The following is a 26,220-nucleotide window of genomic DNA, read 5'->3' on the forward strand; positions in this document are numbered from 1 at the left end:
GATGGAACTTGGTTGGTAAGGTAATGTATCTGTTTTTTAATATGCTGTCTAGGTTGGTCATAGCTTTTCTTCTAAGGAGCAAGCATCTCTTAATTTCATGGCTGCAGTCACCATCTGCAGGGATTTTGGAACCCCAAAAAATCAAGTCTGTCACTGTTTCCATTGTTTCCCTAACTATTTGCCATGAATCACCAGATGCCATGATCTTAGTTTTCTGAATGTTGAGTTTTAAGCCAACTTTTTCACTCTCCTCTCTCACTTTCATCAAGAGGCTCTTCTACTTCTTTGCTTTCTGCCATAAGAGTGGTGTCATCTGTGTATCCTGAAGTTATTGATATTTCTCCCAGGAATCTTGATTCCAGCTTGTGTTCCACCCAGCCCAGCATTTCACATGATGTACTCTGCATATAAGTTAAATAAGCAGGGTGACAATATGCAGCCTTGACATACTCCTTTCCCAATTTGGAACCAGTCTGTTGTTCCATGTCCAGTTCTAACTGTTGCTTCCTGACCTGCATACAGATTTCTCAGGAGGCAGGTAAGGTGGTCTGGTATTCCTATCTCTTTCAGAATTTTTCACAGTTGTTGTGATCCAAACAGTCAAAGGCTTTGGTATAAATAAAGCAGAAGTATATGTTTTTTTCTGGAACTCTCTTGCTTTTCTGATGATTCAGCAGATGTTGGTAATTTGATCTCTGGTTCCTTGCCTTTTCTAAATCCAGCTTGAACATCTGGAAGGTCACAGTTCACATACTGTTGAAGCCTGGCTTGGAGAATTTTGAGCATTACTTTGCTAGCATGTGCGATGAGTGCAGTTGTGCAGTAGTTTGAACATTCTTTGACATTGCCTGGTTTTAGGATTGGAATGAAAACTGATCTTTTCCAGTCCTGTGGCCACTGCTGAGTTTTCCAAATTTGCTGACATATTGAGTGCAGCACTTTCACAGCATCATGTTTTAGAATTTGAAATAGCTCAACTGGAATTCCATCACTTCCACTAGCTTTGTTCATAATGATGCTTCCTAAGGCCCACTTGACTCCAGGATATCTGGCTCTAGGTGAGTGATCACACCATCATGGTTATCTGGGTCATTAAGATCTTTTTTGTATAGTTCTTCTGTGTATTCTTGCCATGTCTTCTTAATATCTTCTGCTTCTGTTAGGTCCATATGATTTCTGTCCATAATATAGCCCATCTTTGCATGAAATGTTACCTTGGTATCTCTAATTTTCTTGAAGAGATCTCTAGTCTTTCCCAGTCTATTGTTTTCCTCTATTTCTTTGCACTGGATTTGCACTGGATTGCTGAGGAAAGCTTTCTTATCTCTCCTGGCTATTCTTAGGAACACTGCATTCAAATAGGTATCTCTTTCCTTTTCTTCTTTGTAATGTATTTTTAATCAAATATTAATTATCTAGTATGAAAAATTTTGAAATGTTTTCTTAACATCAAAGTATTTGTAAGGCATAAGAAAACATACTAATATTTGAAATAATCTTGCAAATAAATATTATTTATTTTAATTATCATTTATCTTAATAAATTCATACTATCAATTAAATGTATGAACAAAATGTTCCTTATATGGCACTCCTTAAATTAGCAAAAACTGGGACACCATGTCAATTTCTGATTATTTTAGTTGTATATGTGTTGCTATTTGCATATTGAGTGTACATTTAAAAATCATTTTATGGTGCTCTATCAACATGAGAAAGTATATGATAATATATTATTAAAATGTTAAAGCTAAGCTAAAATTTATGTAATAGAATCTATCCTCTGTATCATCTCTCTTTCTCTCTCTATATATATATATGTATATATATATATACACACACATATGTACATACACATATGTATGTATATATTACAAAATATGTTGATTGCTTTTAGAATCTTAGTAGTAGTTTTCTCTGAATGAGGGGCTTAAGAATGACTTTTATTTACTCAATATTTTTCTAACTATAATTTTGCTTGGGAAGGAAAATATATATTTTAAACTTGTCATTTTAAATTAAATAATTTTCTATTGTAAGGCATATCTGAAGATGTAAATTTTTTTAAATAAAATAATGTGGATATCCTTTTAGACCAGTTTAAAATTGTGCTAGAGAATGAATGGAAGTACACAAAACTTATTCTAATTCAGAGTTGTTTCACCATAAGGGGAAAAATATTCATTATATAGAATAAGTATTAATGTAAATGAAATGAGAACTTCAATATAAAATATATGACTGTTATGAAACCCATTGCTATTTAAATAGCATAAGGAAAAGTGAGGCATTCCCAGAATTTTACGAAGACAAAGAATGAAATCCAATAGAATAGCAATCAAGTATAATAAGCCACCTGTGGCGATCACCCACTCTGAGAAGCAGAAAGTAAATACATGAATAAAACACACTAGGTCTGTCCAGATTTACAAGAAAGACTAAAGAAGACGAAAAACCACATCTCCAACTATGTGTGCTAAGTCACTTCAGTCATGTCCGACTCTTTGAGACCCCATGGACTGTAGCCCACCAGTCTCCTCTGTTGATGGGATTCTCCAGGAAAGAACACTGGAGGGGGTTGCCATTTCCTCCTCCAGGGGATCTTCCCAAAAAGTCTCCAGAGGTAATCTAATCCTAAAAATGAATGAGAATGTATCATTGTCCATTATAAAAGTAGATGAAGCTCACCATTGCCATAACAGAATTTACTTTACACAAAATATTTTCCTAATATGATATTCTCTTAAAGACCTTTAGCTGAAATAATAGAGGTGGAAAATAACACTCATACTGGATCTCACCTTTTACAAAATACATTTCAGAGTCTTCCCAGGTGGCGCTAGTGGTAAAAAATCTGTTTGCCAATACAGGAGACATAAGAGATGAGGGTTCTGTCTCTGGGTGGGGAAGAGCCCCTGGAGGAGGAAATGGCAACACACTCCAGTGTTCTTGCCTGGGAAATCCCATGGACCAAGGAGCCTGAAGGGCTACAGTCCATGGGGTCGCAAAGAGACATGACTGAAGCAACTTAGCACGCAACCAAATCTTTTAGTACTTAAAAAAAAAGAAAAACTTTTTCATTTCGGATAATTGTAGATTTACATAAAATTGGCAAAAATAGTACAGAGGATACTGTATACTCTTCACCCAGTGTCTCCCAATGGTAACATTTTGCATATCTTTAGTACTGTGTCACAACCAGAAAATTAATATTGATATAATCCTTTGACCTTATTCAGATTTCATCATTTTTATAGGCTATCATTTGTATGTATGTATCTACTGAGCTCTATCTAACTTTATCACATGTATAGACTTGTATGGCCACCATATAGTCAAGATACAGAAAAGTTCATTATGAGAATCCCTTCAGCTATGTACTTATTGCCAAGGTGACTTTCTTCCGCCCCTGATCTTGACACCTGTCAACCACTAATCCCTTTTTCATTTCATTTCTATAATTGACATTTCAAACATACTGTATCAATGGAATCACAGCCAGCATATTACTTTTTGAGATTGGCTTTTAATACAGCCTAGTTCCCTTGAGATCCACCTAAGGTATTACAGGGATCAAAAGTTTGTTCTTAGTTGTTGTTGAGTGGTATTCAATAGGATCAGAGAGTTATTCCTTCCACTTTATTGTCCTTCTTCAAAATTGATTTTACATTCTAGTTTGTTTGACTTTATGTATAAACTTTAGAATAATTTTGTCTGTGTATAAAACTAGTTAGAATTTTTTATAAAAATTGCTTTAAACCTATAATAGATCAATTCTGGGAGAATTGACATATTTTCTATGTTGTGTGTTTCACACCATGAATGTGATATATCTCTTCATTTATTAGATCTTTTCACAATTTCTTTCATCAGTATTGTATAAGTTTCAGCATACTATGTTTATTATACTTTATTATATTTATGCCTAAGTATTGTATTTTTATTGGTGTGATTGTGAATGTTCCATACACATGTATTGTTAGCACATAGAAATGGATTGATTTTTGAGTGTTGGTCTTGTATCCTGCAACCTTGCCCAACTCATTTGTGCTGTGCTTAATCGCTTAGTCATGTCTGACTCTCCAACCCCATGGACTGTAACCCACCAGGCACCTCTGCCCATGTGGCTTCTCCAGGAAAGAATACTGGAGTGAGTTTCCATGCCCTCCTCCAGGGGATCTTCCCAACTCAGGGACGGAACCCAGGTCTCCTGCATTACAGGCAGATTCTTTACTGTCTGATCTGCCAGCGAAGCCCACTCACTTATTAGTCCTAGGATACTGTTTATTTTTTGTTTCTTTGTTTTTTGTTTTGCTTCATAGATTTCATGGGATTATTGACATAAGCAATAATATCATTTACAATTAGAGACAAATAGATTTCTTCCTTTCTAATCTGTATTCCTTTTACAAGTGTACTTTAGAGACATTGTGTGTTAGGTTCTAGACCACTTTAGTGAAGCAAATATAGCCATAACATGAGATTCTCATTGCATGTAAATTTTTGGCTTCTCACTGCATATAAAAGCTATCTTTATACTACTGACAGAAATAATCAAGAAGCAATTTATAATAGGGGTAGAGAAGAGGTTTACTGGAGGCAAACTGGAGACTTTAACATGGGAAACACAAATTCAAGAAGCACTTGAATTGTGTTCTACTGGATTATAAAATGATGAAGGCTTGTAAAAGTAGAATGCAAAATTACATAAATTGTTTGTCAAGAGTTATAGTTGGAGCTAGCAAGAAGTAAGAATGCTTAGTAAGCAAGGACTGGTTGCAGTCTGAAATGGTTGCATAGTTATAAAGAGAAACCTTGACACCACACGGTTGCAGCTGGCTGCTGCTAGCAGATACTGCTTTGAGGATGGCTGTGGTGTTTTTGAGTTCAATAAAGTTCAGAAAATTCAAGTTCTCAGTGATACATGTCTCAGGAACATGTCTGAAGCTACAGACATGGCCACCCTGAACCACAGTTATTCCTTTTGGTTTAAATGCACTTTTTTTTTAAAGGTAAAAGCAAATATACAATCCATGTTTGACAGCTTGTAAAAACAGGCTGTCCTGATTAGCATAAAGTTCAAGCCAAATCGTGTTTAAGGCAGAATGATTTTGCTATACCTCAATATGTGAAAATTTCTTCCATCAACACTATAGTCTATTGCACTAAGTGTGCAATAGAATTATGTCTAAAAACCAATGTACATATCTTAATTTAAAAAATGCTTTACTGCTAAAAGTGCTGTCATCTGAGCCTTTAGTGAGCCATAATCATTGTTGTTTGGGAAGAATCTCGCCCACTGATCACTGCTTGATCAGTCAGTTGATGGCTACTTACTGATCAAGGTGGCAATTGCTGAAGGTTGGGTGATTGTAGCGATTTCTTAAAATAAGACAACAATGTGCCCTTATATCAGGATAAATGGAAAGTGTTTTCCACTTGGGACTCACCTTTGTGTAGACTGTCTCTTCTGTGGGACTATCACTGGCGTCTACTTCAACCTCACATCCACACACACCAGCCAGGGACATGTCAGCCACGGTGGTGTACACCACGGTAACCTCTATGCTGAACTCCTTCACCTACAGCCTGCAGAACTGAGATCTGAAAGGTGCCTTTGGGAAACTTTTCATCAGGAAACACTTTGCTAAAACTTTTTGAACACTCTCTTTAGATTCAATTGATTTTGAAATAACATTTCAACATTAAAGACAGCAATGAAATTTGTCATATCAGTTGACTCTTCCTCTAACTGGAACACTTAGAAGCCATTGTAGGGTTATTAATTGGCTTAATTTTACTATTGTTTTGAAAGTGAAAGTGAAGTAGCTCAGTCGTGTCCGACTCTCTGTGACCCAGTGGACTGTAGCCTACCAGGCTCCTCCATCCATGGGATTCCCCAGGCAAGAGTACTGGAGTGGGTTGCCATTTCCTTCTCCAGGGGATCTTCCCAACCCAGGGATTGAACCCGGGTCTCCCACATTGCAGGCAGATGCTTTAACCTCTGAGCCACCAGGGAAGCCCTCTATTGTTTTGTCTCAGAGAATAAGAAGGCCCTCGGAGGGGGCTAGCTGGTCAACAAAGCAGTCAGAACATACACATTTATTAATTAAATTCACCACATTAGATGGGCACCCCAAAACAATTGCAATAGTTACATCAAAGATCACTGATCACAGATCACATAGCAAATATAATAATGAAGAAGATTGAAATATTCGATAATTACCAAAATGTGACACAGAGACACAGAGACATTAGGTAAGCAAATACTGTTGGAAAAATAGCATCAAGTAGACCTGCTTGAAGGTTGCTTGTATGTTTGTTTGCTCAGTCGTGTCTGCCTCATAGACTGACCCCATATGTGACCCCATAGACTGTAGCCCACCAGGCTCCTCTGACCATGGGGATTCTCCAGGCAAGAATACTGGAGTGGGTTGCCATTCCTTTCTCCAGGGGATCTTCCCAACCCAGGGATCGAACCTGTCTTCTGCACTGCAGGCAGATTCTTTACCATCTGAGCCACCAGCGAAGGACCCTGACCTTAAATTTATAAAAACTGCAGTATCTGCAAAGCTCAGTAAAGTGAAGCACAATAAAAATGAGGTATGCCTATATTTCTTTGGCTTGGTTTTGTTACTTTTTAAAGTGTGCTGTTATACATAGATAAGTAAAGATACCAAAAGTTCTGACAATATATATCTGCATAATTTTATTTCATATAAACAATAACTTGAATAAAATGAAGGATGGAAAGAAAGGAGCAGTGTGAACTATCTCTAAACTACCTTATAGTCATTTTAAGTCGATACCAAAAAATAACATTAATAACATTAGTGACACATTTCAGTGAGCAGGTCTTGCTTAACTGCAAGTTTATTGTGGAAAAAAAAACCTTTCTTTTCTCAGTAACAACTAATTTCTTATACACAAATCATAATAAGTGGATTTATATCTAATAGTTGAATCTATTATGGTTTATAATCTTAATCAAGAGGCTCTTATTTTAATCACTTCAAATATGAAAGAATGTTCTCATTATTACGAGAAATTAATTATAGTCAAGAGTTGAGGTCTGCTATGAAATTAAAGCTCTATAAAGTCTTGTTTTGTAAATGTCTAAGTGAAAGAATTAAAGTAATATTATAAAGAGTTTCCTTTTCTCTTTTAGCAATACCTTCAAAAATAAAATTTCATGTAAGTCTACCTTTTTTTACCTTTGCCTAGGGAACTCTTGCTTTGTCAGAAGATTGGAATCAGGGCTTTATCCAGTGCATTTATTACTAATAGGTCCAGGAGAGCATGTTCCAAAGCGTGATACATAAAATATTGACCAAAAGAGAAAATCTAGGACAAAGGTTTTCATTGACTAGTTTAGTTTGCAATAAAGCCTATAAATTCATTTCTGAAATTCTTACCCATTAGCTTATTAAAAGACCTATGAAGTCCTGCAATACTGAATGTATTTACCTTTGTTTAATTCATTGTATTGTTTCTTTGAATTATTCAGCCATTAAACATTACTCCAGAGTAATAAACACACCAGATTTTATACAGCTTCCTAGAATTCATGCTGACACAGGAAATGCTGGCCTCATTCATTCAGTAAGTGCTTAGTTCTTAGAGGTACTGGGGGGATTACTAAAATATGTTTGCTATTTCCTTTCTCTCCTCTCTGTTCCTCTGATATAATGCCACTATCTGGTACCATATAATGGTCTCTAAGTACCTGACTGAATGACTAGTGAACTAATCTGAAAACCAGTAGAGCTGGTATATTACTGAACAAATCTTATCGTATATATGCCTCACAGTTTACATAGCAAGTCAATGCATTTTTTTATGCATAACACAGTATTTGAAAGATGTTTATTTTCTCCCACCATCACCTCCTCTCTCTCCAACACTTGGACTCAATCGAATTATAATTGTAAGCACCTCAGGAATTGTGACAGTCTTAAAAAGCTATTTTTGAAGCTGGCAAATTTTTAAGTTCCCATATGTCCTACCACTTGAATGACTGTTGGTCTATGAAAAATGAAGAGTGTCTATTTAAACAAATGACGTGGATTTCTAGTTGCTTTAGTCAATTTCAAGGTAATACTAAGATTAAATCACCAAGAAAATGTCTTAATTTTAATATTGTTATTCTTATCACAGGATATTAGCAAAGTAGCATCTTAATTTTCAAGCTACAACAGGCTTGTACAGTGAATTAATGTCATATTACTGGGAACCATTGATCGTATTTCTCTAAACATGTTTACCAATGTTTTATTTTAAATTAAACTACCAAAATGAAGAAATTACTTTTTGACTATTTTATTAGTTTCATCTAATCATTCTAATTATTATTCTGCTATTTTGTCAGTCTTCTAAAATCAAATTTTTGTTAATGTAACATTTGCTACAGTTTGTTTTTCTCTGTTTACAGTAATGAAAAACTGTGAGGACAATGTGAAAAGCCAGTGAATACATCTCTTTTCCAAAAGCTCACACTAAAATCTTCATGTGAAACTAATTTAGTATCTTAGCAATAACTATTAAATCAGTTGAGTTCTCTTTGAATGACAGCGTGTCAAAAATTTTGACTCTCTTTTTTGAAATAGCTCTTATTTACATAAATTTCTTATATCCAGATGCCACTTTTTCTGGTTAGTCTTTTATAACTGGCTAAATCAGCATTTAAAAATTTAAAACATAATATTAAAAGCAGAATGAATTTTCCTTTTATGTTTAATCCTTGATTTTTTTCCCTAAAGTTTATCAAATTTGACTTTCTGCTTATGTTTCACTCAAGAAAGATTTAATAATTTGAAGCATTGAAGAGACATCTTAATGAACTGATAAGTATGAAATATTATTAATATTATGAGGCAAAATGCACTTTCCTTAATCTTATGTTCTTATATAAACAAAACTTCTTTAATTATTTTGCCACATTTCATACTTTATTTTCAGATCAAATAAAATGCCTTCCCTATTAGCCAAGGTAGTGTCTGTGTTTGCATCTTGGAAAATATCTAGGCCTCTTAGTATATACAGACCTAAAGGAGATCATTCCAATAAATATTCAAGAGTAAGCCTTGGTAGGATTTTCAAGAATCAGGTGTTGAAGCCAACTAATTAGAATGGGGATTTTATAAGGATTTGCTCAGGGAGTTAAAACTTATGAAATAAAAGATGATTAGGACTATAGGGAAACTTGCAGGTAGTTCTCTCCTCATTCCAACAAAAAGGCTGTGATATCTGTCTAGTTATTGTACATTCTTCATAGCAAATGTAATTAATTCCAGTTGGGAAGATCCCCTAGAAAAGGAAATGGCAACCCACTCCAGTATTTTTGCCTGGAGAATCCCATGGACAGAGAAGCCTGACAGCCTACAGTCCATGGGGTCGCAAAGAGTCAGATACAACTGAGCAACTGGGCGTGCACAATTTAGTCCATGGCAAAATTATCTAGACATGTTAGTCTAGTTTTCAGCCATCTCACTTGGGTACATAATTCAGACACTCATGATATGCTCAGAAAGTCTTGGGAACTTCAAGTAGAAAACATGTGAACAGCAGATTTGGGCAGTGAAACTATAGGCTGAGGAAGTTCTGGGTATAATTCCTTGACAGATAAGAAGAGGTATCATCAAAGCACATGCAATACCTTAAATTTAATATCTCAGGTGGTTTGATTCTCTTGTTTATAATCAACAGAAACATGTCAAGTTATCTTAAGTGATCAGAGGTTGTTGTAAGAACAAATATTGTGGTGCATGCATATTAGTTTATCTCTTCAGCTCCTTTTCTCTGAAAATACCCAACTTCAACACTGGAGTTACCCCCACAGTCTTTGATTTGTTGAGTAGTTCTGCTTCCCTAGGCATCATAATAGAATATCTGGGGGAAGAAAGCTGGGCTAATCAAATATTTTTTTCTCTGCAAATTTGTAATTTTAAACTCAATGATAGAGAATTTGAATTTGTGGAAGCTGGGTTGCTTATAAATGGCAGCATTTTAAGAGAATTTTCATAAAATCTTGCTTTTCCCATGTTGGGTGGCCCAACTATTCGTTGGATTACAATCAGTGATAGGCCCAAATATTTCACAATAAATTCATATTTTTACGTAAATTATTTTATTTTAACCAAAAAAATCTTAATTTACACATATGAACATCAAAGGACATACAACACTGAAGAATAAAGCTACAGCATGGACTGAGAAAAGCCAGATATCTGGATAAATCTGGAATCTATGGTAATGCTTATCCTAAAATTTTCACTTCATGGGTCATCACTGAAGATGCTCAACTAAGCATTTTAATTCTTCTTTATATCATGCTATGTCAGCTTTTCTCAATTTCTACTGCATATGTTTTTTCTCTGCCTAATAATTGTATATACTGAAACAAGATTTCAGCTTGCTCAGAACATTGACTTGTTACAAGTCTTCATAGCTCTGACTCTTTATCTTATGACTTCTTAGCTTCCAATCTCATTGCTAACAACATTTTTATTTTAATAATTTTAGTTAAATTTCTAAGGAGGAAAATCTTGTCTAGATTGCCGCTGATTGAAAGACAGCCAGTGGAATGGCTATGCTTAAGTTAGCTGATGACCCCATTATTGATTCAATGAAAAGATCTCGGAATTTGTATAGTTCATTCACTTCATCATTCCAAGTCCATCTAGTACAATGGCAAAGAATTACTAAGTTTAGAAGCTTTCACATTAGAACAGAGTCTAACTTAAAGGAAAATTATTCTAATGCTAAAAATAATTTTGTTTCAGAATAGAATGGCAGCATAACTCTATCCTTGACATTGGAGTTACAGTAATATCTGGTATTGTTGGATGTGAAGATTTTAATTTAACCATTAAATATTACACATCACCATGGGGACCTAAGAGTTAACAGTTTTGTAGACAAATGAGCCTTGTTGGTGGTTGACAAAGGCTATTTATCCTGCACTTTCTAAACCTGTTGTCATAAAATAAAGTGTGACTTTTGCTTCGCTAGATACAATATCGACATCACAGACAAAAACAGGGAAGGCCTTATCTTTCATAAGACTTTCTCTTTTTATTTTGGAAAAAAATGCCTCTCCCACCAAAATTTCAGTTATACTAAAAACACTCTTAAAGTACATCTGAGTGTCACTAAAGTAATGTTATTGAAGAAATAATTTGAGTTCACTTAAATATTTTTAAGATTTAAATTATTCAGATTCTTCATTATAGTTTTTTTAAGAGAATCACTTTTTTTCTTTTTCATTTATTTTTATTAGTTGGAGGCTAATTACTTTACAATATTGTAGTGGTTTTTGTCATACATTGACATGAATCAGTCATGGATTTACATGTATTCCCCATCCCAATCCCCCCTCCCATCTCCCTCTCCACCCGATCCCTGTGGGTCTTCCCAGTGCACCAGGCCCGAGCACTTGTCTCATGCATCCAACCTGGGCTGGTGATCTGTTTCACCTTGATAATATACATGTTTCAATGCTGTTCTCTCGAAACATCCCACGCTCGCCTTCTCCCACAGAGTCCAAAAGTCTGTTCTGTACATTGGTGTCTCTTTATCTGTTTTGCATATAGGGTTATTGTTACCTTCTTTCAAAATTCCATATATATGCATTAGTATACTGTATTGGTCCTTATCTTTCTGTCTTACTTCACTCTGTATAATGGGCACCAGTTTCATCCATCTCATTAGAACTGATTCAAATGAATTCTTTTTAATGGCTGAGTAATATTCCATGGTGTATATGTACCACAGCTTCCTTACCCATTTGTCTGCTGATGGGCATCTAGGTTGCTTCCATGTTCTGGCTATTATAAACAGTGCTGCATGAACATTGGGGTGCACGTGTCTCTTTCAGATCTGGTTTCCTTGGTGTGTATGCCCAGAAGTGGGATTGCTGGGTCATATGGCAGTTCTATTTCCAGTTTTTTAAGGAATATCCACACTGTTCTCCATAGTGGCTGTACTAGTTTGCATTCCCACCAACAGTGTAAGAGGGTTCCCTTTTCTCCACACCCTCTCCAGCATTTATTGCTTGTAGACTTTTGGATAGCAGCCATCCTGACTGGCGTGTAATGGTACCTCATTGTGGTTTTGATTTGCATTTCTCTGATAATGAGTGATGTCGAGCATCTTTTCATGTGTTTGTTAGCCATCTGTATGTCTTCTCTGGAGAAATGTCTGTTTAGTTCTTTGGCCCATTTTTCGATTGGGTCATTTATTTTTCTGAAATTGAGCTGCAGGAGTTGCTTGTATATTTTTGAGATTAAACCTTTGTCTGTTGCTTTGTTTGCTATTATTTTCTCCCAACTTGAGGGCTGTCTTTTCACCTTGCTTACAGTTTCCTTTGTTGTGCAAAAGCTTTTAAGTTTCATTAGGTCCCATTTGTTTCTTTTTGCTTTTATTTCCAATATTCTGGGAAGTGGGTCATAGAGGATCCTGCTGTAATTTATGTCAAAAAGTGTTTTGCCTATGTTCTCCTCTAGGAGTTTTATAGTTTCTGGTCTTACATTTAGATCTTTAATCCATTTTGAGTTTCTTTTTGTGTATGGTGTTAGAAAGTGTTCTAGTTTCATTGTTTTACAAGTGGTTGACCAATTTTCCCAGCACCACTTGTTAAAGAGGTTGTCTTTTTCCATTGTATATTCTTGCCTCCTTTGTCGAAGATAAGGTGTCCATAGGTTCATGGATTTATCTCTGGGCTTTCTATTCTGTTCCATTGATCTATATTTCTGTCTTTGTGCCAGTACCATCCTGTCTTGATGACTGTGGCTTTGTTGTAGAGCCTGAAGTCAGGCAGGTTGATTCCTCCAGTTCCATTCTTCTTTCTCAAGATTGCTTTGGCTATTCGAGGTTTTTTGTATTTCCATACAAATTGTGAAATTATTTGTTCTAGTTCTGTGAAGAATACCGTTGGTAGCATGATAGGGATTGCATTGACTCTATAGATTGCTTTGGGTAGTATAGTCATTTTTACAATATTGATTCTTCCAATCCATGAACATGGTATGTTTCTCCATCTATTTGTGTCCTCTTTGATTTCTTTCATGAGTGTTTTATAGTTTTCTATGTATAGGTCTTTCGTTTCTTTAGGTAGATATACTCCTAAATATTTTATTCTTTTTGTTGCAATGCTGAATGGTATTGTTTCCTTAATTTCTCTTTCTGTTTTCTCATTGTTAGTGTATAGGAATGCAAGGGATTTCTGTGTGTTAATTTTATATCCTGCAACTATACTATATTCGTTGATTAACTCTAGTAATTTTCTGGTAGGGTCTTTAGGGTTTTCTATGTAGAGGATCATGTCATCTGCAGAGAGAGTTTCACTTCTTCTTTTCCTATATGGATTCCTTTTACTTCTTTTTCTGCTCCAGAATAGATCACATCCTGGGCCATAAATCTAGCCTTGGGAAATTCAAAAAAATTGAAATCATTCCAGTCATCTTTTCTGACCACAGTGCAGTAAGATTAGATCTCAACTACAGGAAAAAAATTATTAAAAATTCAAACATATGGAGGCTAAATAACACGCTTCTGAATAACTAACAAATCATAGAAAAAATCAGAAAAGAAATCAAAATATGCATAGAAATGAAGGAAAATGAAAACACAACAACCCAAAACCTATGGGACACTGTAAAAGCAGTGCTAAGGGGAAGGTTCAAAGCATTACAGGCTTACCTCAAGAAACAAGAAAAGAGCCATATTAATAACCTAACTCTACACCTAAAGCAACTAGAAAAGGAAGAAATAAAAAACCCCAGGGTTAGTGGAAGGAAAGAAATCTTAAAAAGCAGGGCAGAAATAAATGCAAAAGAAACTAAAGAGACCATAGCAAAAATCAACAAAGCTGAAAGCTGATTTTTTGAAAAAATAAACAAAATTGACAAACCGTTAGTAAGACTGATTAAGAAACAAAGGGAGAAGAACCAAATTAACAAAATTAGAAATGAAAATGGAGAGAGCACAACAGACAACACTGAAATACAAAGGATCATAAGAGACTACTACCAGCAGCTCTATGCCAATAAAATGGACAACTTGGAAGAAATGGACAAATTCTAAAACGTATAACTTTCCAAAACTGAAAACCCAGGTAGAAATAGAGATCTTACAGAGCCCATTCACATAGCATGGAATTGAAACTTGTAATCAGAAATTCTTCCAGCAAACAAAAGCCCGGACCAGATGGCTTACGCTGAATTCTACCAAATTTATGAGAAGAAGCTAACTACCTATCTTACTTCAAACTCTTCCAGAAAATTGCAGAAGAAGGTAAACCTTCCAAACTCATTCTATGAGGCCACCATCACCCTAATTCCAAAACCAGACAAAGATACCACAAAAAAAGAAAACTACAGGCCAATGTCACTGATGAACATAGATGCAAAAATCCTTAACAAAATTCTAGCAAACAGAAACCAACAACATATTAAAAAAATCATACATCATGACCAAGTGGGCTTTATCCCAGGAATGCAAGGATTCTTTAATATCCGCAAATCTATCAATGTAATACACCACATTAACAAATTGAAAGATAAAAACCATATGACTATCTCAATAGATGCAGAAAAAGCCTTTGACAAAATTCAACATCCATTTATGATAAAAACTCTCCAGAAAGCAGGCATAGAAGGAATATACGTCAGCATGATAAAAGCTATATGTGACAAACCCACAGCAAACATTATCCTCAATGGTGAAAAATTGAAAGCATTTCCCCTAAAATCAGGAAGAAGACAAGGGTGCCCACTCTCACCACTACTATTCAACATAGTTTTGGAAGTTTTGGCCACAGCAATCAGAGCAGAAATCACTTTTAACATGTTTCCACAATTGATTGAACTAAAACACAGTTAACAACCTAATGCAAGGACAAATACCTTAAGCCTTTATGTTACATCTATGAAAGAAAACTGAGTCCAAATGAAACATAATTTGTGTGACATGCAGTAATTGTACAGACAGATGAGAAACTACATTTACACCAACTCATATTCCATTTCATCATTTTTTCTCATTTTAATTTCCAGTGACCCAAATTCTTATTTGATACCCTCCAAGAGTTATTTTCTACTATCATTTTCCTTTGAATTTCAAATTCTAACCTCATGATGGCACATTGATATTTAATTATTACCTTAGAGACATAAGTTTATTAAAAACAAAAAAGTGGTAGTCACATATAAGAAAATATAGAGACTGTAGATAATTCTATGTAAAATCAATGGAGAAAGACAGGAAAACAATAGGATAGTAATAAAGATATTAGAGTACAAAAATACCCTGCTATTTTTTTTATTTTTTAATTCAATCATCAATTTTTTAAATAATTCAGCATTGTATTCAGTTTGTAGAGCTGCCATAAAGTCCAGCAGACTTTTTTAGGTGACTTAGAGCAACAGACAAATTCTGAGAAACCAAAGGCAAAAAATCCAAAACAAGGTATTGGTAAAGGCCGTGTCCCTCAAAAGCCTCTAGGGAATATCTCTTCTTGACTCTTCCAGCTTCTGATGGCCCTCCAGCCGTTGCCTAGCCTGGCCAAGTAGCTTCAGTTTCCATCTTCATGTGACTGTCTTCCTCAGAACACAGAACAGGTCTTGAAGTTTCCAAAAAGAACTACAAGTAGGGCCAGAATAGATTACCCCCGACTCCCAAGCCTTCAACTACAGAAACTTTTGTGTAGACACCGACACACAGCCTGCCATCTGTACCTTTCAAGAGAAGGCAGAATCCTGAGACAGATAATCATTAAGGAGAATTCAAGCAAGGATATGACCTTAAACGTATTCAAACTACTAAAGAAAGGAAAAATGGAGATAAAGAGACGGTTGTTGTTGTTCAGTTGCTAAGTACGGCTCTCTGCTGCTACATGGTCTGTAGCATACCAGGCTCCTCTGTCCTCCGTTATCTCCCAGAGTTTACAATAAATCTAGCTTGGAAGAGACAGATGAAAACAGTCTGAAACAATTTAAGAAACTGGGAAAAGTAGATAGATAGATATTAATAGATAGCTGACAGATAACTAGATAGCTAGATAAGCTAACGTCACAAGGACCTTCTCAAACATAAATAAATTCAGAAACTAAAACACTCATGACCATTTAAGTTAATTAAAAGTTCAAACAATTAACAAATAAAAATAAATTGTATGATTACAAAATTTTTAGAATTTCTGACAAAAACGCTGGCTGTGATAATTGAGTCTCTATTGCAACTAGAAATATTTCATTTTTAAAAACCACCTGAATTATTGGGATATTGGAGTTACTGAGAAGGAGACATAATCAGTATATAGCTGGGTTTTGTGGAGATCTGTATGTGTGTACATTAATATTACTAATGTGGCTAATACCGCTCTCAACTGTCAGAGTGAGCCTACATGTAATACACTGAAAAGTTAATTCTCTTACAAGACAGAGTATAAATGTTAATAATCTGGTAACAGTTGTCCATATTAGCATGGAGAAGGGAATGGCTCCCCACTGCAGTATTCTCACCTGGAAAATTCTATGGACAGAGCAGCCTGGTGGGCTACAACCCATGGGGTAGCATAGAGTCGGGTACAACTAAGCAAATGAGTAAATCCATGTTAGCAAGAGTAAGAATAAATGGGAAGGGAAATGGTGGGACCAAAAAATCTCTAAAATCTCAAAAATAAGAACTACAAAAACAAGATGTAAGTCAAATATTGATGGGCGGAGAAATAGCAGGGAAACCTATGACTTGAATTTCAAGTGTAACTAAATGTTAGAGGGAAAAAAAAAACAAAACTGGTGTAGCTATAAAATTTTAAAGGGGAGAAGGAAGACAAAGATGTGGCAAATAGTTCAAACTTCATGTATCTTTTCAGGAAATTACTGGGTTGTACATTTTCAATAAATTGTGGCAAAAAGATATAAGCCCTTTATTTAGAGATACAAAGGAAGCTTAAAAAATAACTGAAATAAAAATGGTTTAAATGTGTTTTTCTCTGCAGTTCAGTACTGAAGTGAATAAAGATGAAAGAGAAGGCCATCACTTTATTATCCCCACTTAATTAGAGTTAATCATTTGCATATATTATCTTGATAATTTTAAAAGACAGTATATCTACTTGCTGCCCACTAATCAAATGCTTGGCAGCAAAATTAAAGTGGGGCAAAAAATTTAAGCTTTCCTCTAAGCAATAAGTACATTGTGGTCTTGCTGTAATAAAACTGAGAGGAATTATTCAGTTACTCTTTAAATAACAAATAATCTGATAAAAAGTGAGTTTCTGATCCAACTCCATTAGGAAGGAGACAGAGATTTGAAATTTTGCCCAACCAGGAACTCTACTACACAGATGTATCAAGGGAATGAAGATGGAGAACAGTCCTTAGCATTTTACGATGAGCAGGGCATTGGTAATGCTGAGTGAGAGATTAAGTAAAGTATTGGTATCAGAAGACAGATTGAAAGGAATTAAGGAATGACTAGAAGATAAAAACATTGAGATAATATAGATTATCCCCAGAAAACTAAGGAAGGGACAAATATCCTTGCTTTCTTTCAGATCCTCAAGCATGTAAATAAGCCATTAATTCTTCCCTGCCCTTTATTCCTAACACTTGGGATCACACTGCTCTTCCTCTCAACTTCACTTGTTTTCTTTACTCAGCCTGCATGACTCATTTTAAGTATCACTTCCTGTCACACATCTTCCCAAACTAACCTGGATATGATCGCCTTGCTGTGCATATACAGTACCTTATGCTCCCGCCCATTTTAGAAATAAATCACACTCTCTTTTAATTATGCATTTAATTGTATGTCTCCTGTGGTTTATTCTAATATACTTGGAGGCAAATCCCACGCCCGTTTTGCTCTGTATTGCATTTCCAAAGTATTAACAGTGCCCGGTGCAGTCAATACTTAGTACTGAATGAATTTTTCAAAATGAGTCAATGAATGTTTAAATGCATTGTTGAGAACTGTGGTTTGAGGCTTTCAGAGGTCTGAGGGAGGATGTTTACATTGTTTCAGGGGGAAGAAGGTATTGATGAGAACATTTATTTGTTTCTATTTTTTAGTCAAAGAGAGTCAGCCAAGAGAGAATAGAGATGCAGTTAACAGCTACTTAGTAGAGTAACCTAGATAGCATATTAAAAAGCAGAGACATTACTTTGCCAACAAAGGTCCATCTGATCAAGGCTATGGTTTTTCCAGTGGTCATGTATGGATGTGAGAGTTGGACTGTGAAGAAAGCTGAGCACCGAAAAATTGATGCTTTTGAACTGTGCTGTTGGAGAAGACTCGAGAGTCCCTTGGACTGCAAGGAGATCCAACCAGTCCATCCCAAAGGAGATCAGTCCTGGGTGTTCATTGGAAGGACTGATGCTGAAGCTGAAACTCCAATACTTTGGCCATCTCATGGGAAGAGTTGACTCATTGGAAAAGACCCTGATGCTAGGAGGGATTGGGGGCAGGAGGAGAAGGGGACGACAGAGGATGAGATGGCTGGATGGTATCACCGACTCGATGGGCATGAGTTTGAGTAAACTTCGGGAGTTGGTGATGGACAGGGAGGCCTGGTGTGCTGCGATTCATGGAGTCGCAAAGAGTCGGATATGACTGAGCGACTGAACTGAACTGAACTGAACTGAACTGAACTGAACTGAACCCCAGAGAAATGGTCATCAAACTTTAAGTGCATACAAATGACCTCAAAATCATGTTTAAAATACAGAGCTGATTCAGCAGGTTTGAAATGGTACACGTGATTCTATATTTTTAGAATCCTCTCAAGTGATACTGATACTTGGTAATATCACAATCCAAGAGTCTAGGAACCAAATTTTAAGAAACACTGTGCTAGAAAATGTAGCAGATGGCTTCAAAGGAACAGCAATAAGTCAGTTTACCCTAGCAAGGAAAAGATATTCCCATTTTCACAGACAGATATTTAGATGGTTGGAGACAGAGAAACTTGAAGACAATTCAGGTATGATCTAAATCAAATCCCTTACAACTATACAGTGGGAGTGAGAAATAAATTCAAGGGATTAGATTTGATGGAGTGCCTGAAGAACTATGGATGGAGGTTCTTGACATTGTAGGAGGCAATGTTCAATACCATCTCCAAGAAAAAGAAATGCAAAAGGTAAAATGGTTTTCTGAGGAGGCCTGAAAAATAGCTGTGAAACAAAGAGAAGCGAAAAGCAAAGGAGAAAAGGGAAGAAATTCCCATTTGAATGCAGAGTTCCAAAGAATAGCAAGGAGAGATAAGAAAGCCTTCCTCAGCAATCAGTGCAAAGAAATAGAGGAAAACAATAGACTGGGAAAAACTAGAGATCTCTTCAAGTAAATTAGAGATACCAAGGGAACATTTCATGCAAAGATGGGCTATATTATGGACAGAAATGGTATGGACCTAACAGAAGCTGAAGATATTAAGAGGTGGCAATAATACACAGAAGAACTATACAAGAAAGATCTTCATGGCCCAGATAATCATGATAATATGATCACTCACCTAGAGCCAGACATCCTGGAGTCAAGTGGGCCTTAAGAAGCATCACTACAAACAAAGCTAGTGGAGGTGATGGAACTCCAGTTGAGATATTTCAAATCCTAAAAGATGATGCTGTGAAAGTGTGCACTCAGTATGCCAGTAAATTTGGAAAACTCAGCAGTGGCCACAGGACAGGGAAGGGTCAGCTTTCATTCCAATCTGAAAGAAAGGCAATCCCAAAGAATGCTCAAACTACCACACAGTTGCACTCATCTCACACACTAGCAAAGTAATGCTCAAAATTCTCCAAGCTAGGCTTCAACAGTATGCGAACAGTATGTGAACAGTATGTGAACTTCCAGATGTTCAAGCTGGTTTTAGAAAAGGCAGAGGAATGAGAGTTCAAATTGCCAACATCCCCTGGATCATCAAAAAGCAAGAGAGTTCCAGAAAAACATCTACTTTTGCTTTATTGACTATGCCAAAGCCTTTGACTGTGTGGATCACAGCAAACTGTGGAACATTCTTAAGAGATAGGAATACCAGACCACCTGACCTGCCTCTTGAGAAACCTGTGTGCAGGTCAGGAAGCAACAGTTAGAACTGGACGTGGAACAACAGACTGGTTTCAAAGCGAGAAAGGAGTACATCAAGGCTGTATATCGTCACCCTTCTTATTTAACTTATGTGTAGAGTACATCATGGGAAACGCTGTGCTCGATGAAACACAAGCTAGAATCAAAACTGCCAGAAGAAATGTCAATAGACCTCAGATATGCAGATGACACCACTCTTATGGCAGTAAGAGAAGAAGAACTAAGAGCCCCTTGTGAAAGTGAAAGAGTAGAGTGAAAAGTTGGCTTAAAACTCCACATTCAGAAAACTAATATTATGGCATCTGGTTCCATCACTTCATGGGAAATAGATGGGGAAACAGTGGAAACAGTGACAGACTTTATTTTGGGGGGCTCCAAAATCACTGCAGATAGTATTGCAACCATGAAGTTCAAAGACGCTTATTCCTTGGAAGGAAAGTTATGACCAACCTAGAGAGCATATTAAAAAGCAGAGACGTTAATTGGCCAACAAAGTCCATCTAGTTAAAGCTATGGTTTTTCCAGTATTCATGGATGGATGAGAGTTGGACTCTAAAGAAAGCTGAGTACCAAAGTATTGATGCTTTTGAACTGTGGTGTTGGAGAAACCCTTGAATAGTCCCTTGGACTGCAGGGATATCCAACCAGTCCATCCTAAAGGAAGTCAGTCCTGAATATTTACTGGAAGGACTGATGCTGAGCTGAAACTCCAATACTTTGGCTACCTGATATGAAGAACTGACTCACTTAAAAAGACCTTCATGTTGGGAAAGATTGAAGGTGGGAAGAGAAAGGGACAACAGAGGATGAGATGGTTGGATGATATCACTGCCTCAATGGACATGACTTTGAGTAAACTCTGGGAGTTTGTGATGGGCAGGGAGGCCTGGCAAGCTGCAGTCCATGGTGTTGCAAAGAGTTGGACTAAGTGACTGAACTGAACCGAACTGAGGTGAAGATAGGCCAGTGGCAAGATATATTGCTGGACATGGAATAACTTCTTAACAAAGACAAACTGGACACAGCCAATTTCAAAATGCCTGTCAGATATTCTCGTGAATTTCTTATTTATACTTATCTGGGTCCAGCCTTCATATCTGCTTACAGAAGATTGTGACATATTTTGGCAACTTTTTAGTGAACACAATTTTCCAGCTATGCAAGTGACTTTTGAGTTAGAGACAATACCTGTTTTGTTCAAATCTTTATCAAGAGTTGCTTATAATTACAGAATATAATGTCAGCAATGGTAGCATTACTTGTACTATCTTAATCAATCAATACAACACAGTATAAGTCTGCTTTCGTGGCTGTTACAATCATCATAATATTATACACTGATGCAGACATTTGGCTATTTCATTTTGCCTTTTATTATAAGTTTCACATAGTGTTTTATAAAATAAAATGCATATAATTGTACTATAACTTTCCTTATATTTCTGTTTTATGTTACATCTCTGTTTCATTTATGTTAGAGTAATTTGATTTTTTAAATTGACCTTTTATGTATAAGTAGGCCATATTATTTAAGAGTTTCATTTCATAATAGTAAAGGGATAGTTAAAAATATTAAACCATGTGCTACACTGTGCTATTTTAAGGTAACTTGTAGAAAATATAATAAATTTCAACTTATTGCTATTAAATAGTTGCTAAATAGAAGTTGTTAAATAGAATTGTGCTATGAGAACTCAACAGAAGTGTGTGCTTTTTAAAATATTTGTTTTCAAATTCATGTATTTTTTAATTGGTGGAAAATTGCTTTACAATTTTGTGTTGATTTCTGCCATGCAACAATGCAAATCAGTAAAATTAAATACATATCCCTTCACTCCTGATCCTCCCTCCCTTCCCCCACCCCACCCCTCTAAGTGACCACATCCCTGTGTCATTTAATAACTTCTCACTATCTTCTTTACATATGATAGTGAATATATGTCAATTCTACTTTCTAAATTCACCTCATCCTCACCTTCCCCTGCTATGTCACAAGTCCCTTCTGAACTAGGTTCATCAGTACCATTTCTCTACATTCCTTATACAGGCATCAATATAATGTCAGGGGAGTGTGTAACTTCCTCAGTTCTGTCTCATCACAACAAAAATTTGAAGCAATGTACCAGCGTTACAGCCCTTGGATGGGCCAGCATTACAGCTCTTGGACAGACCAGTGTCACAGCTCTCGAATGGACCAGTGTTACAGCTCTGTGTTACAGCTCAGCTTTATTCAGAAAACAAAGAAAAATACATCCTTGAGGAGTGAGGGCATGACAACCCAAAAAACACCAAGAGAAGAGAGAGGGAGAGAGAGAGAGACCCCACAGTGCTTTGGCTCCTCTTTTTATATGTTTTTTCTCCTCCCCCTGGGCCTGCCCTATGTAAATTGGGCTAGCCAGGAGTGCTGTTTGTTCTATCCGAGGTCCTCACTCCGGTCCTCAAACCTTCCTTTGTTCTATTTTTCACAGGCATTTCCCTTCCTTGTCTTTTAGCCACCACCATTCTGGACTCCTTTTTTTCCTATTCTAACTTCCTAACAGTGTGATACCTGTTTTTCTCTTTCTGACTTACATCATTCTGCATAAGAGGCTCTAGTTTCATCCACCTCATTACAACTGACTCAGATTCATTCGTTTTTAATGACTGAGAAGATCCCCTAGAGGAGGCATGGCAACCCACTCCAGTATTCTTGCCTGGATAATCCCCATGGACAGAGGAGCCAAGTGAACTAGCCTACGGGGTGGCAAAGAGTTGGACATGACTAATGATTTATTCCTAGTTTTTTAAGGAATTTACATACTGTTTTTCATAATGGCTGAATCAGTTTACATTCCCACCAACAGTGCAAGAGGGCTCCTTTTTCTCCACATCCTCTCCAGCATTTATTGTTTGTATTTCTTGATGATAGTCATTCTGACTGGTGTGAGGTGATACCTCATTGTAGTTTTGATTTGCATTTCTCTAATAATGAGCCATGTTGACCATCTTCTCATGTATTTATTGGCCATCTATATGTCTTCTTTGAAGAAGTTCTCTTTGGATCTTCTAGATCATTTTTGATTGGGTTGTTGGTTTTTCTGATATTGAGTTTTATGAACTTTTTACATGTTTTGGAGATTAACCCTTTGATAGTTGCTGGCTTTGCAATCATCTACCATTGTGAGGGTTGTCTTTTCATCTTGGTTATAATTTCCTTTGCTGTGCAAAAACTTTTAAGTTTTATTCGGTCCATTTCTTTATTTTTGTTTTTATTTCTATTAGTCTTGGAAGTGGGTGTGAAAACACAGACCTCAACTTGCCATAGTAATCTTGAGAAGGAAAAACATAGTTGGAGAAATCAACCTCCCTGACTTCAAATTATATTACAAAGCTAGAGTCATCAAGACAGAATGATACTGGCATAAAAACAGAAATATAGACCAATGGAACAAGATATAAAGCCCAGAGATAAACCCACATACCTAAGGGTACCTTATCTTTGACAAAGAAGCAAGAATATACAATGGAGAAAAGATAGCCTTGTCAATAAGTGGTGCTGGAAACTGGATAGCTACATGTAAAAAATGAAAAACTTTTAGTAAGTGTTAGGACATACGTCCTAAACATACACAAAATTAAACTCAAAATGGATTCAAGGCTTAAATGAAAGGCCAGAAACTATAAAAAGGAAAACATTGGCAGCACGCTCTTTAACATAAATCAAAGTAAGATTCTCTCTGACCCACCTCAAGATTGATGGAAATAAAAACAAGCATGTGTGCTTTTTAAGTGGACCTAATCACACTGTTTTGTGATGTTTTCCATCAATGCTCATTAGTCAGTCCACAAACATAGTCTTTCAAGAAGATTAGGACAGAAAACAGGAGATGAGAATTACTTTAACTAAGTTCTTAAACTTGTCTAACAAGAAGAGGAGGTATGTTATACAGAATAGATGTGTGAAGAATCATACAAAGGGAGCAGTAAGTATTTTGTTTTCTGTCAAAGCAAAAACTGCATCAAAGTTAAACAGGTAAAGAAGACTTTATTCAAGTCTGTTGCAACAGAAGACAGAAACTAGCATGCAGAATGAACTCAGCTCCATTTAAATGAGACAGAACAGCTTTTGAAAAACTGGAATAGGGGATCAAAAGTCATTTATATTTGCTAATTGGCCTTACCCAAGCAGGAGACACAAGAGACTCCAGTTTAATCCCTGGGTTGGGAAGATCCTCTGGAGAAGGCAATGGCAACCCACTCCAATATTCTTGCCTGGTAATTTGCATGGAAGAGGAGCCTGGCAGCCTACAGCCCATGGGGTAGCAAAGAGTTGGACACGACTGAACACAGATACCAAGAGAAGAAAAGTAAGCCTACTCAAGCTTTCATGTTGGAAAGTTAGGCCCCTACCCTCCCAAAGGGACAGGGAAAGGGGGATGCTACATTTGTTGTTTACATTTCAAAGAGATGACAACTAGGTCCTGAAAAAGAACTTTCCTGATGTGTAAAAGAGCCTTTTGATGAAAGAGGAGAGTTAAAAAGTTGGCTTAAAGATCAACATTCAGGAAACTAAAATCATGGCACCTGGTCCCATCACTTCATGGGAAATAGATGGGGAAACAGTGACAGACTTTTTTGTCGGGGTGGGGGGGGGGCTCCAAAATCACTGCAGATGGTGACTGCAGCCATAAAATTAAATGACGCTTGCTCCTTGGAAGAAAAGTTATGACAAACCCAGACAGCTTGTTAAAAACCAGAGACATAATTTTGCCAACAAATGTCCATCTAGTCAAAGCTATGGCTTTCCAGTAGTCATGTATGGGTGTGAGAGTTGGATTATAAAGATAGCTGAGCACCAAATAATTGATGCTTTTGAACTGTGGTCTTAGAGAAGACTCTTGAGAGTCCCTTGGACTGCTAGTAGATCCAACCTGTCCATCCTAAATGAAATCAGTCCTGAATATTCATTGGAAGGACTGATGTTGAAGCTGAAACTCCAATACTTTGGCCACCTGATGTGAAGAACTGACTCCTTGGTAAAAACCCTGATGTTGGGAAAGATTGAAGGTGGGAGGAGAAGGGGACGACAGAGGATGAGATGGTTGGATGGCATCACTGCCTCAATGGACATGACTTTGAGTAAACTCTGGGAGATGGTGACGGACAGGGAGGCCTGGCATGCTAGAGTCCATGGGGTCACAAAGAGTCGGACATGGCTGAATGACTGAACTAAACTCAACTGAGGTGTAAAACCTCAAGGGAAGAGAAAGAACTTAAAATTATAGCTCACCAAATAAGATGCTCTAAGAAAAGGGAGATGAGGGCCTAGAGTTAGGAAAAATTCTTCCTAAAGTTCAGTCAAACTGAGGTAAGAATTAACACCATTTGGTCATCTCCAGATTAATCACCCTGAGAATCATAACTTATCCCAGTGGTACCATAGTTAGCTCCACCATACTTAAAACTCTTTAGGATGAGGCCATGACTATATTTTGAATTATTGATCCCATTTTCTTGGTCTGATTCCTCTACTTACTAAAATTTTGAGGATAAGACAGACAATTCCCACATAAATTCTGTCAACTCTGAAGAGAATAATATGGCTGATGATATTGTACACATGAATGATAAGTTCAGATATGTCTGTCAAAAATTGTCATTGCACTAAATATCTTAACACACAGGGTGATCTACACATAGTATTTTTATGTAAAATTGCCCCAGATGCTACAATTTTGTCATGAGTTATCCTGGTAATATTAACAATATATAGTTATTTAAATGACTAAGAAATCACATCAGTTTTCCTTTAAATTTCAGACTCAAAGACACAGCATACACATTTTATTTACTTCTTAAGGCTGATATACTTCTGCTGTATTTCCAAGTAAATTAGTTTTTCATTTATATAATACTCCACTGGTAGAACACTGAGGACTTACTCCAGAAATGTACATCGCATTTTTTTTAAGTACAAGATTTTTTTTTTTAAAAAAAGCTCTCATTATTATCTCCTTTTGAAAGCTTCTGTTTATGAAAGGCTTGAAATTGAACAAAATATTTTCTTAAGACAATTAGCAAGCATATTTCTAAGGATAAAAATAGTTCTATCTGCATAGACCTGGCTTTATATTACATAGTATATCT

Source organism: Cervus canadensis, chromosome 15 (assembly GCF_019320065.1).
Source record: "Cervus canadensis isolate Bull #8, Minnesota chromosome 15, ASM1932006v1, whole genome shotgun sequence".
Taxonomy (NCBI): Eukaryota; Metazoa; Chordata; class Mammalia; order Artiodactyla; family Cervidae; genus Cervus; species Cervus canadensis.